The sequence below is a fragment of the Dendrobates tinctorius genome, unplaced genomic scaffold (genome assembly GCF_039654945.1).
Source record: "Dendrobates tinctorius isolate UK_male_01 unplaced genomic scaffold, ASM3965494v1 ptg000058l, whole genome shotgun sequence".
NCBI lineage: Eukaryota > Metazoa > Chordata > Amphibia > Anura > Dendrobatidae > Dendrobates > Dendrobates tinctorius.
The window spans coordinates 12830910-12844501 of record NW_027361726.1 but is presented as its reverse complement, the minus strand read 5'-3'; the positions used below and the strand labels follow the sequence as shown (position 1 = coordinate 12844501).

The 13592-nt window shown below is 43.9% G+C and overlaps 1 protein-coding gene across 5 annotated transcripts in view; it reads left to right on the top strand.

Moving 5' to 3' along the window:
• LRFN5 (leucine rich repeat and fibronectin type III domain containing 5) overlaps nucleotides 1-13592 on the top strand; it is a 337342-nt gene that overhangs the window by 187189 nt on the left and 136561 nt on the right. For all 5 annotated transcript variants that reach the window (XM_073578035.1, XM_073578039.1, XM_073578041.1 and 2 more), the window contains one exon: nucleotides 896-1001. The gene's annotated coding sequence lies outside the window, so the exon portion shown is untranslated. The remainder of the gene's footprint in view (nucleotides 1-895; nucleotides 1002-13592) is intronic.

Sequence of the window (13592 nt, the reverse complement as noted above, 5' to 3'; positions counted from 1 at the left end):
ACTTTTCTTGTCTTCTGACTTATTACTCCGTGCCTTCTACTTCCATCACAATCTCTGGGGGGTCGGCCCTGGTTGGAGAGGGTTTAACATCTGCACTGCCATCACCATCTACTCCCCCAGGGATCATCTGCAGTGCCGGCTATACTACAGTCGACCAATCCAACTGGCGTCACGAATCACTACATAAACTTTATCCCTAATCAATACTCCCTTTTACATGACCGCCTGAGGCCACGGACCGGGTCACTGCCACTGTGACATTTCCCATTGAAGTTAATAGGCTCGGTACCGAGTATCCCACGGCCTCTGGGGCGCGTCATGTGCAATGTGCTCAATACTTAGAGAAGGACTCCTAAGCCAAACATTTAAATCATTCTCTGGTCCACCTTCTTTGTAATGGGGTCCATACACCAGGGTATTCACGCATGGAGTTTAGGCTCTTTCTTCTGCAAACTAACATTCAATACATTCTGCCTCCAGCAGCCAAGAACTAGAAGGTTTTTTCAGCACCACCCTGTACAGTCGTCCTCCGACCCAAAGGGGCAGGACTTGTGCACAGCAGAAAAATCATTAACCCTTGTTAAAATGAATTTTTGTTACCTAGCAGCCAATTATCTTCCCATCTCGGCGACAACTGTATGAGTTCATACAGCTTCGTGATCAGAAGTGGTTACAGGAAATTACATCTGCTCTACAGTAGTCTGCCTCTCTGCACTACACATACATGTTTGTGTCACTTCAAATTGTGCAATGGCTAGGATGAAAGGACATTAAAATAAATCAGGCTTAAAAATTATTGAAAAATAGGGAGAAAAGTTGAAGAATTGATATAGAGTTGATATACATCTTAATCGCGGATATTATTAATAATTAAGCCTGTTTTTACTTCCCCCAGATGACTCACATCTCCGTGTTGTGCTGTTCCCTGGCATCAGAGATTTGGGCGGACTAATGTATTCAGACGATGAGGTGAACACCAAAGAGATGGTTTCCTAAACAAGGTATCCATTATAAACATTTTTTAAAATTTACATCACATATGATACTGTAATAAGCAGCATAAATAATGGGGGCAACGAAAAAGGAGGAGACAATTCCAGCAATCTACTGTTGGTTCTTACCGGCATCACGTCTGCCTTTAATATATATTTTTTTTTCCTTTTTAGTATTTAATTATGCATGCAATTAAAAAAAAATAAAATAAAGGGGTTGTCCTGAACTAGAAAAAAAAACAAGACTGCCTTCTTACAAATGTCAGGAACACCGCACTACACTTGCTCACTGAGCCAGTGCGCGTGTCCTGAGTACAAAAACAGTGCTCAAAGATACCTGTAGAGCAGGCCAGCAGCAGTGACAATGCGTGCTTCAGACTATCAGGACCTGAAGCACGTGACTGCTGGGGGCATGACCTAAGCTCCACAGAGCTAGGGGCTGCAGGGAAACTCCTAGAAAGGTAACTACAGGACAAATTACCAAGGGGCATAGACAGGGACGTAAACCAGATCAAGCCAGGTCAAAGCACGAAATAGCAGGACAGTACCAAAGGGTTAAACAGAGCAAATAGTCAGGACGTAGCAATAGATCAGAAAACCAGAACGGGCAATGGATGGTACAATAGTGGCAAACTGTAAAGGAGTAACAATAGCCAAGCCAGGAGGTCAGAACCAGAGAAGACAATAGTACCAAAACGAGAGACGGAGTACAGAGTGAGGGGACAGACCGGGTCATACACGGGAATCAAACAAGTAATGCAGTATACACACACCAGGGGGGTCAGACACACAGCCAGAATAACAATATAGTTGACAGGGAATCCTAGTCTGGAGGGAGTATAAATACCCCTCCCAGATCCAAAGAGAGGCCGGCAAAAGTTAACCCTGTGAGAACAGGACATTAACCATGTCCTAACCATGACAGTACCCCCTCTTAATGGGGGGCCACTGGACCCCCAGGTTTCTCAGGGTATCTGGCATGAAAAGCCCGCACCAGTCGATCAGCGTGCACCGAACTGGACGGAACCCATGACCGATCCTCAACGGAATATCCCTTCCAATGAATAAGGTACTGAAGTATCCAGCACACCCACCATGAATCAATGATGCGCCCTACCTCGTACTCCTGTTGACCCTCTACCAACACTGGAGGAGCCACAGACGAGGGATCTTCTTTAACTGTCCCCATAGGTTTTAATAGGGACCTGTGGAAGATGTTAGATATTTTGAAGGAGGTGGGCAACTGTAATATGTATGCCACCGGGTTGATCACCTCTACAATCTTGTATGGGCAAATAAATTTTGGGCCCTACTTCATAGAGGGTATTTTAAGCTTGATGTTACGGGTGGACAACCAGACTTTTTCCCCCACTGTGAACGCAGGACCCAACCCCCTCCTCCTGTCCACAAAATGTTTGTACTTCTGTGCTTTGGAGATGTTCCCCTGCACCTCCCTCCAGAGGGTTTTTAATTGTTGTACCATCCCCTCGGCACCAGGGCAATCTGAATCCATATGGGAAAGTTCCCCAAACTGCGGAACAAACCCATAATTGACCTGAAAGGGATACTTTCTGGAAGACTGATTAATACGACAGTTGAATGCAAATTCTGCCTTGGGCAATACCTCACACCAGTCTTCCTGTCTGGAGGAGGCCAGGTGTCTCAGAATCTGCTCCAGCGACTGGTTGGTGCGTTCAGTCTGTCCATTGGATTCCGGGTGATAGGCAGAGGAGAATGACAACGTGACCCCCAACTTCATACAAAATGCTCTCCAAAACCAGGCCACAAATTTCACACCCTTGTCCGACACCACGATCATGGTCACTCCATGCAATCGAACAATGTGCTGTATAAACAAGCGGGCCAAGGTTTCAGCAGATGGTAACGCAGGTAATGGCACAAAGTGGGCTAGCTTAGAAAATCTAGCAACCACTACCCATATCACTGAATTGCCCTTGGAAGATGGAAGATTAGTGATAAAGTCCATGGACAGGTGTGTCCATGGTTTATCCGGAATTGGCAAAGGCACCAATTCCCTGGCCGGCTGGACCTGAGAGCTTTTAGAGCGCGCGCACACCCCACAAGTATTTAAAAACCTTTTTATATCAGTACCCATAGAGGGCCACCAAAAACCCCTAGCTACTGCCCCCGGGTAGCTGCAATACCAGGGTGTGCACTTAACACAGAATCATGAAATTCTTGAAGGAGTGTGAGACGGAATTGTTCGGGTACAAACAATTTACCTTGGGGTTTATTCCTGGGAGCTTGTGCTTCCAGAATATCTTTCTGTAACTCAGAGGAGATTTCGGCTACAACCACTCCCGGTTGAAGAATGGAGGAAGGAGGTTCTGGAGGGGACACAGAATCAAAACTTCGGGATAAGGCATCCGCCTTTACATTTTTAGACCCTGGTTGGAACGTGATGGTAAAATGAAATCGAGAAAAAAAAAAAGTGCCCACCGAGCCTGTCTGGGGGTCAATCTCTTAGCAGACTCGATATAGGCCAGATTTTTATGATCAGTGATGACCGTAATGGGATGAGCAGCCCCCTCCAAAAAATGCCTCCATTCTTTGAAGGCCAATTTAACCGCTAACAATTCCCTGTTACCGACATCATAGTTTCTCTCGGCCGAAGAGAACTTCTTAGAGAAAAAGGCACAGGGTTTGAGGTTAGTCAGGGTAGAGGGGCCCTGTGACAATACTGCCCCCACCCCCACCTCTGAAGCGTCGACCTCGATGATAAAAAGTCTTGACAACACAGGGGCTGTGGTAAAACAGTTCTTTAATGTAAGGAAGGAATTTTTTGCGGCCACGGACCAATTTTTTACATCTGCCCCTTTAAGAGTGAGTTCCGTCAAGGGTTTCACCACCTGCGAGAACCCTTTAATGAAGTTCCTATAATAATTAGCGAAGCCCAGAAATCGCTGGAGCCCCTTCAGGTCATGAGGCTGCACCCAATCAGTAATGGCCTGAACCTTCCCTGGATCCATGCGAATCCCTCCCCGGATACAATTACACGCAGAAAAGACAGTTCTTGCATAAAAAATGAGCACTTCTCCAGCTTAGCATACAAATGGTTCTCCCGGAGTCTCATAAGAACCGTACGTAAATGGTGTAAGTGTGAATGACTGTCTTCAGAGTATATCAAGATGTCATCCAAGTAGATGACTACATAATGCCCAATCAAGTCAGAAAAAACAACATTAATGAAGTTCAGGTTTTCAAACAGCCCCTCGGTTGTCAGGAGCGCTGTTTTCCATTCGTCCCCCTCCCGGATCCTTATAAGGTTATAAGCCCCTCGTAGATCAAGCTTAGAAAACCATTTGGCCCCCGTGAGTTGGTTGCATAGATCAGGACTCAACTGGAGAGGGTACATGTTCTTAACAGTAATTTTGTTGAGTACCCGAAAGTCGAGGCACGGTCACAACCCACCATCTTTTTTCTTTACAAAGAAAAACCCTGCTGCCACGGGTGAGACCGAGGGCCAAATAGGCCCCTTGTGAAGGCTCTCTTTGATGTACTCTTTCATAGCTTGGCGCTCAGGCCCGGACAAATTAAACAAATGAGCCTTGGGTAATTTGGCTCCAGGTACTAATCGATAGCACAATCAAATGGACTATGTGGTGGCAGCGCCTCAGCCTCGCTTTCGGAAAACACATCTTCAAAGTCTCTGAGGTACTCCGGAATACCTTCCATACCGACAGACGACACAGATACAGATCTTATTGGATTGACAAAAGGAACCGGGTTACAAAACAGACCATTATCATTACATCCCCATTGGATGATCTCCCCCTTCACCCAATCAATGAGAGGATTGTGGCGTTGCAACCAGGGCATCCCCAATACCAGTCCTGCAGGCAGATTATTCATAATGAAACAACTTAACTTTTCCACATGAGTGGAACCCATTTTCATAGATAAAACTTCAGACATAAAGCAAATTCCATCCTTGGTAAGAGGGGATGAATCCACAGCCACAGTTTTAACAGGGTCTTTTAACCTGACTGTCCCTATCTTATTAAGAGTCACAACTTGGGCATCAATCAGATTAATGTAGGAACCACAGTCAACAAAGGCAGTGGTCATAACAGGACCACCAGCAAGTTCCAATTCAACCTGGAGCACCATCTTTGTACAAGTGAAAAAATGTACCAGGGAGTCTGGACAACCTCCTCGATTGTTGCCCAGACTCAGTCATTTCTCTGATGGTTTCTCTGAAGAAGGGCAGGAGGGGCAATTCCTTTTCCAATGTCCAGAGGCACCACAGTAAAAGCATAGTAGATTTTCTCTATGGTGCCTTCTCTTTCTCCTTAACTGAGACTCACACAACCTTCATGGGCTCAGATACAGGTGCAGTGTCACACAATTTGGGGTACAAGGGAGACTCTTAGACTCTTGTTGCATCATTCCTCTAGCACGGAGTCTCCGGACCATACGGACCGCCTGCATCATGGCATCCTCCAGGGTATCAGGGGGAGGATGTAATGCCAGAGTGTCCTGCTGACGGTCAGACAGGCCCCTGCGGAACAACCTGCTCAGGGCGTCATCGTTCCAAGATACTTCGGCGGTCCAACGTCTAAACTCTGAGCAGAAACATTCAGCAGAGTGCCTCCCTGTGTCACACTCATCACCATATCCTCTGACAGACGCACTCTATCACGCTCATCATAAATGTGCCCCAGAGCCTCAAAGAACAAAATCACAGACATACGTTCAGGAGCAGAGGAAGAGAGAGAGAAAGCCCATGCCTGTGGAGCCCCCAGAAGTAGGGAAATGACGACCCCCACCCTCTGGAACTCATCCCTGGAGGAGCGGGGCCTCAGAGAAAAATAAAAGCTTGCATCCTTCTCTGAACGACCTGAACTCCCTTTTATCCCCTGAGAAAGGGTCTGGCAATTTGACCGGAGATTCAGGGGATGCCAATGACACATCTCTATCCCCAGCACTAGGAGCCCCTGCAGCGACAGCCCCCTGCACAGTATCCACCAACTGTTGCTGGGTATGGGCCATCGTGCGCTGTTCCACATTGAGCTTATGGAACATTTGGGTCAGGTGCTTGACCTGATCAGCCAAAGCTTGTATGGGATCCATGAGGATAAAACACTTTTTTTTTTTTTTCCTTCAGAGGAAAAAAAAACTGAAATGGCTGAGCTATAATGTCAGGAACACCGCACTGCACTTGCTCACTGAGCCAGTGCGCGTGTCCTGAGTACAAAAACAGTGCTCAAAGATACCTGTGGAGCAGGCAGCAGCGGTGACGATGCGTGCTTCAGACTATCAGGACCTAAAGCACATGACTGCTGGGGGCGTGACCTAAGCTCCACAGAGCTAGGAGCTGCAGGGAAACTCGTAGAAAGGTAACTACGGGACAAGTTACCAAGGGTCATAGACAGGGACGTAAACCAGATCAAGCAGGGTCAAAGCACGAGATATCAGGACAGTACCAAAGAGTTAGACAGAGCGAATAGTCAGGACGTAGCAATAGATCAGAAAACCAGAACGGGCAATGGACGGTACAATAGGGACAAACTGTAACGGAGTAACAATAGCCAAGCCAGGAGGTCAGAACCGGAGAAGACAATAGTACCTAAACGTGAGACAGAGAACTGAGTGAGGGGACAGACCGGGTCATACATGGGAATCAAACAAGCAATGTAGTATTCACTCACACCAGGGGGTCAGACACACTGCCAGAATAACAGTATAGCTGACAGGGAATCCTAGTCTGGAGGGAGTATAAATACCCCTCCCAGATCCAAAGAGAGATCGGCAAAAGTTAACCCTGTGAGAACAGGACATTAACCATGTCCTAACCATGACACAAAATTAGCATTACCCCATCCCTAGGTTGTGCGTAGTATTGCCCCTCAGCTCCACTGGAGTGAACAAGCTGCGTGCACCAGAAACGCGTAGTTGAGGTGAAGATTTTATATCCATGGAACTGGATTTTCTTATACAATTTTATGGCTGAAAGTGAAGTTATTCCGAGCTCCGAAGTAAAACTAGATTAATACAGTGATCTGGCTTTTCTTAGCTGCAATACCACAAAGTCAAAAGTCAGAGGTGGCGCTGTTATAGGAAAAAGGCTGTCATGTTTGATTTTTAATCTTTGGATTGTTAACAACAGGAATATTTAGGGTATGTGCACTCGCTGCGGATTGGGGGTGCAGATTTGGCCGCGCGGATTTTGTAAAATCCGTAGGTAAATATGCAGGTCAAAAGACCTGCAGTTTTACCTACGGATTAACCTGCCGTTTTTCATCTCCACAATGGAGGAGATGGCGAACCGCAGCGGAATCCGCAGAAAGAATTGACATGTCAATTCTTTCTGTGCTTTCAAAACTGCAGGAAAACCGCGCAGAAAATTCCGCACCGTCTGCACTGCGGTTTTTTATTCCCATAGGGAATAATGGTACTGTACACCGCAGCAAAAACTGCTGCGGACCCGCAGCGGCCAAATCCGCTGCAGAACCACAGCAGAATCCGCAGCATGTGCACACACCCTAATGCAGAACTTAGCAACTTGTGATGAGCGGGTTCTTTTTTTTAATTATTTCTGAGCAACGCAAAAAAAAATAGGTCACTGTTAGTAGTGCGCACAACAGAGGTCATTACTGGAGAGCTCACATTCCTAGTGGGGTACCACAGGAGACATTATTGGAAGGGCCATCTCCACTACTAAAATATCATAAGGGGTATTATTGGGCTGGTCAACCTTACCAGTAGAATAATAATAATAATAATAATGATAATTATAATAATCTTTATTTTTATATAGTGCTAACATATTCCGCAGCGCTTTACAGTTTTGCACACATTGTTATCGTTGTCCCCATTGGGGCTCACAATCTAAATTCCCTATCAGTATGCCTTTGGAATGTGGGAGGAAATTGGAGAACCCAGAGGAAACCCACGCAAACACGGGGACAACATACAAACTCCTTGCAGATTTTGTCCTTGGTGGGATTTGAACCCAGGACTCCAGCGCTGCAAGGCTGTAGTGCTATCCATAGGGGACAGTATTGGAAGGGTCAACCCTACTAGTGGGGTACCAAAATTAAATTTAGTGTCTACTATTTAAGCTAATTTTCTTTTTAAAGTCCAATGCTCCTTTTGGATACATTTTATAATATCTTAATACCTGTTGGAGTTTCATTTAGGTGATACAAAGCTCCGTGTTTAGGTGACAAACATGATTTCGGAAGAGTCACATCCCTTTCCCAAAACTAACCTCAATATGCACCAAGACGTATGGATTGGAAAGAATGCCACAAGATGACAGCCAAACAAGTGATCAAAAGCTACATGAACCACAAAAACGTAATCTCATCTATGAGTGGTTGCCCTCATGGTCTACCCTAGCTTTGAACTTGAGAACCAGGTTTTCAGACTTTCACCTTCACCCTTAAATTTATCTCCAAGGGCTATGGATGTGTCACCACAAGTCAGCCTTGAGACTCCTCATTTCAGCTGAGGTCCTCCACCTTCCACCAGGGATTTTTCTCTCTCACCCCACAAGCCAACACTGAATATGTCCAGCTTGGTCTTCACAATGTGGACTCTGCATGGGCAGTACAATTCCATTGCCACACCTTCAAGGGGCTTGTTTGCAACTCCGCCACTCCTTCCAGATCTTCACTAAACATAGTATCTCCTTATTCTTTTTCTTCTTATATTATCTATCTAATGATAGGATACATGTCACTCTACTCTGCAAAGCTGCAGTGCTATCCATAGGGGACAGTATTGGAAGGGTCAACCCTACTAGTGGCGTGCAAAAATTAAATTTAGTGTCTACTATTTAAGCTAATTTTCTTTTTAAAGTGCAATACTCCTTTTGGACACATTTTATAATATCTTAATTCCTCTTGGAATTTCATTTAGGTGACACAAAGCTCCAAATCTCCAGCATAGATTAAGCATCAAATGATAACATTTTACAAACCATAAGCTGCCACTAGGGGGAGCTTATGGACTCACTGCATACTGTTTTTATTGTTTATGCTGTATGCTCCCCCTAGTGGCAGCTGTAGGGAGAGAGAATGTTATCATTAGTCTGTATAACTATGCAGGGGGTTTGGAACTTTGTCACTATAAAGATACATTATGGAATGTATCAGAAAAGAATGCTGAACCTTAAGATGATATTGTGTCACAAGGCTTATGTTTACTTTCCAGTAATTATATAGTAGCCCAGACCTCACGTAAGGGATAAGCCGGTTGCAGGTCCTCCCTATTAATCATTGCATAGTCCCATCTTCCTCATCCAAGATGTGTATCTAGGGTCTGTCTGGAGGAGGCTGTGGCATCTTTGTGTAAGCTGCTCCTGACCTATTTCAGTGCAGTGACAAGGAGAATGCATTATCTTGGAGACGAAAGAGGCATTCCTGCTCTGCAGATAACAGGCGATCCGATCTTAATTGCTCCTGGAAGTGCAGATTTATAGGAAGGAGCCCATGGCTGATGGTTTGTTTTTACTTTTTGTATATTTTTTCTTCCAATTATAGAAACCCAAACAATCCCAAATTATATAGATCATGTCAGTAAGGGAATATTCTAAGAACTCATCTTGGTGATCGCTGCCGAATTCCAAATGTTTAATCGCAGCTCTTATCATAGGTTCTGTCCTCTGCCCTTCATGTTTAGGTGACAAACATGATTTCGGAAGAGTCAAATGCCTTTACCAAAACTAACCTCAATATAGCACCAAGACGTATGGATTGGAAAGAATGCCACAAGATCACAAGATGACAGCCAAACAAGTGATCAAAAGCTACATGAACCACAAAAACGTAATCTCATCTATGAGTGGTTGCCCTCATGGTCTACCCTAGCTTTGAACTTGAGAACCAGGTTTTCAGACTTTCACCTTCACCCTTAAATTTATCTCCAAGGGCTATCAACGTGTCACCACAAGTCAGCCTTGAGACTCCCCATCTCAGCTGAGGTCCTCCACCTTCCACCAGGGATTTTTCTCTCTCACCCCACAGGCCAACACTGAATATGTCCAGCTTGGTCTTCACAATGTGAACTCTGCATGGGCAGGACAATTCCATTGCCACACCTTCAAGGTGCTTGTTTGCAACTCCGCCACTCCTTCGAGATCTCCACTAAACATAGTATCTCCTTATTCTTTTTCTTCTTATATTATCTATCTAATGATAGGATACATGTCACTCTACAGTGGATTGAAGGCCTGAATTCATATTGGAGTAAAGTCTCCCTGACCATGCCCACAAGTAGGCAGTAGGAGTGGCCCAACTAACAGGATGTCCCATGCAGAGATAAGCAAAAATATCTGCACTACTCCAGTCCTTCAGTTCAAGGGCAACCACACCAGGACTGTGTTCACTTCTGCACCTGCAATCTTCTTCTTGCCATCCGAGGTTCTTCTGCTGCTTGCTAGGCTCCCACCTTGTCTTCACATGAGTCTTAGTCATATTCTACCTTGAACCTCGAACCAGAGAAGCTTGATATTTTTTGCTTATTTCTAGTCCCATGAAAAACACCATTATGGAGAAAGCTGCCTCTTAGAAAGTCCTCTCAAGGGCAGTTGCTGATTGCAGATGAGATGACAGAGGAAGCCTTGTCCTTCTGTCTAACCTCTTACAAGCTACAGTAAAAATTGAATCAGTGACTGACATCTAAGAGGGTTAACAACCAGGATTGAAGATATCTTAGATCTTGTGCATTAGAGCAGTATTGAAGGTGTATAAACCTGTCAGTGACCATCGCTATGTCTTAACAAGATGTGAAATGATGGCAACGGTCACAAAGGTGTCTATATGGACCTTTATAGATACGTTTCAGATGTTTATGGTGAGAAGGCTCTTTACATTGCTCATCAGGGACAATCAATGAAATGACGGAGTCATCTCCGCTTCATCCTCACCTCATCATCACTAGTCATCTCCAGCTAATGTTACCTCTTCTTCTCTTGCGTTATTCACATGCAGATTTCAGTCCTGAACATGGGATTTTCATGATACATCATCTTCTTTATTGTTTTACTTCTGCTTTCTAATATTCAGCAACCAATCTGGCTTTTAAGCTGATAAAAACAAGGATTACTGGGAGAGGAGCACATGTCGAGCAGGCTGTTAGCAACTGGGTCAGCGCAGAAAAAAAAAGCTAGACCTATATTTTACCTTCTGCACAATGGACTGCTTTCCCCTCAGCGCAGTGTAATGCAGACTATGGGATTTTCTGCCGCTGGCCTTATTACGCTGTAAATAACGAGCCGCCAATCACATCCATATGTCCAGATATGAGTGACGCGCCAAATGGGCAGAGAAGCTTGTAATTCACTTCTTAGATCATGTAAACCTAGGGGTAAAGGAGATCAAGGCAAAAAAGTCAACTTCCTAGATAAACCATGTTGTCTTGGAGGACCTTAGCGATCATCGATGATACTTAGAATCATACAATGCTTTGCCTAACCTCAGGAGGCGCTGCCTTGTCCAATCAGGACACTATTGCCCCGATTCAGCAATACTCTGCGTGTTATGAACAGAGCGCTGGAACAAGACGTGACAAAATTATTAAATGGCCTCCCAATGACTTTGGCACCTGTTTCCAAGGATTCTCCAGACAGGGATGTATCTTGTGCAGTTTACACCACTTTTTGGCATAAGTCATGACATATCTGTTTTCCACGCTCGACCTTGACCCACTTTTGAAAAAAGTTGACAGATCGGAGTGTAATTAAAAATGACAAAAGTTGCGACATTTGAAAAAAAATACGAATTCTGCAAAAAAGAAAAATTGCGACGTTTGAAATAGTTTTATGCCAGGACTGTTGAATAAAATGATTTATGAATCAAGGCAATAATTTATTAAAGTTGTCAAAAACAGCTTTTTTGTTGTTTTTTTTTCAAAGGAGACCGTTTTAGGTAAATGTTGATTTTTTTTTTTTCAGGAGTATGTGGGGGAGTTGAAGCTGTTTTGAAAAGTTTTAGATTTTTTTTTTCATCCCAGTGGTTCTTTGTAGCCTTTTGATTGGATAATATTTGGTTTGGAGTAGATTCCACCAAGAGCAGCTTCAAGGGTGAACTTTATTTTATTCCTGCAGGTGTTTTTCATAACCTGAAAGGGAAAAAGTGCTCATCACTGAAAATATGAACTGGAAAGTGGTTCTACAATGGATATGGAATCCTTTGAGTTGGTGAGAATCTGGAGTTAATCACTAGCTACAAGTGTCCCCTGTGCTTTTCTGCAAAGTTTGTAGAAACCAATAGCACAAGCGAATATTAGAAACTTTCTCCACGTGTTCTTTCTCCACTTAGGAGACACTTCTTACCATCCCCCTACTTCATGAAGTCATAATTCACTCTGAACTAAGGCTATAATCTGAATCTGCATTAGTCAAGAAAAGATACTGCCAGCTCATTGAGGAATCAGATTAATGCTGCCTACTGAACTCAATGGAGAAAAAAGGAGGAGGAAGAATGAAGAGCAAAAGGAGAGAGGCACACACAGACCTGTGCTGCTTTGTTGCACATGTTTTTCTCACCCTAAATTTAGAGTTACATCTATACTGCGTAGTACTGCTGTATATGATCACCCTTGCTGCTGCTTTCTAGTACTTGCTTTATCTCACACAAGTACTGGAGTCACAATTACACTGCTCAGTACTATTGTATACTGTCATCCAAGCTGCTACCTTCTACAAAGGGTATGTTCACACTAAGATTTTTTTTCTATAGTTTATGGAGCAGAACTTCTCCAATCAAAACTTGTTTCTGCTCTAGGAAATTAACTTAATCTAATTGCATATTTGACCTCTAACAAAACAAAAGAAAGAAAGACAGACAGCACAAGCAAAGTAAACACTATAATTGTGCCAAGATGCACTGGTCCAACAGCGCAGATTCCGTCAGCACCCAAAAAATTCCAAAATTGAAAGAAAAAAATGGATAGTTTAACATGTATATAGAAGGCTAAAGTGCAGAACGATTATTTATTGGTTCAGCAGTACGTCACTATGTATCTTCCGACACCAACTGCACCTGGTGTAAACATGTTGCTTGTCTAATAAAGACAATCTACTCTTATGTATGGATGCTGCTCAATCTCTTTTTCTGCTGTTTTTTTATTTCACACCCAGAGTTGGATTGACAGCTAGATTGCTCAGTAATGCTGTGTAATATTCTCTATGCTACTGCTGCTTTCTAGTAACTGTTTTATCTCACGCACAGAGCTGGATTCCCAACTACACTGATCAGAACTGTTTAATGTCCTCCATACTGCTGCTTATAAACAAGTGCTACTTAAAATCAGGAATCCCTCATGTCTATGTGTGCTCTTTATGGGAGACATCATGGCAGCTAGTCTACACCCATTAGTTCAGACACAGCTGAAAATTAGATATAGAGTCTGCAGAGCAGAAAATTACTGAATAGAAGTCATATAATGGCCAGAAATAGCATCATTCCTCATGTATACACACACAGTAGCTTATTCTGAAAAGTCTCCTGAATTGACAAGTAGGCCGGGGTCACACTAACCAAAATACGGTCAGTATTTTACATGCGTAATACGGATGAATGGCCCCTAAATAGTGCTCCGTATGTCATCCGTAATCAAGGTGTGGTCGCG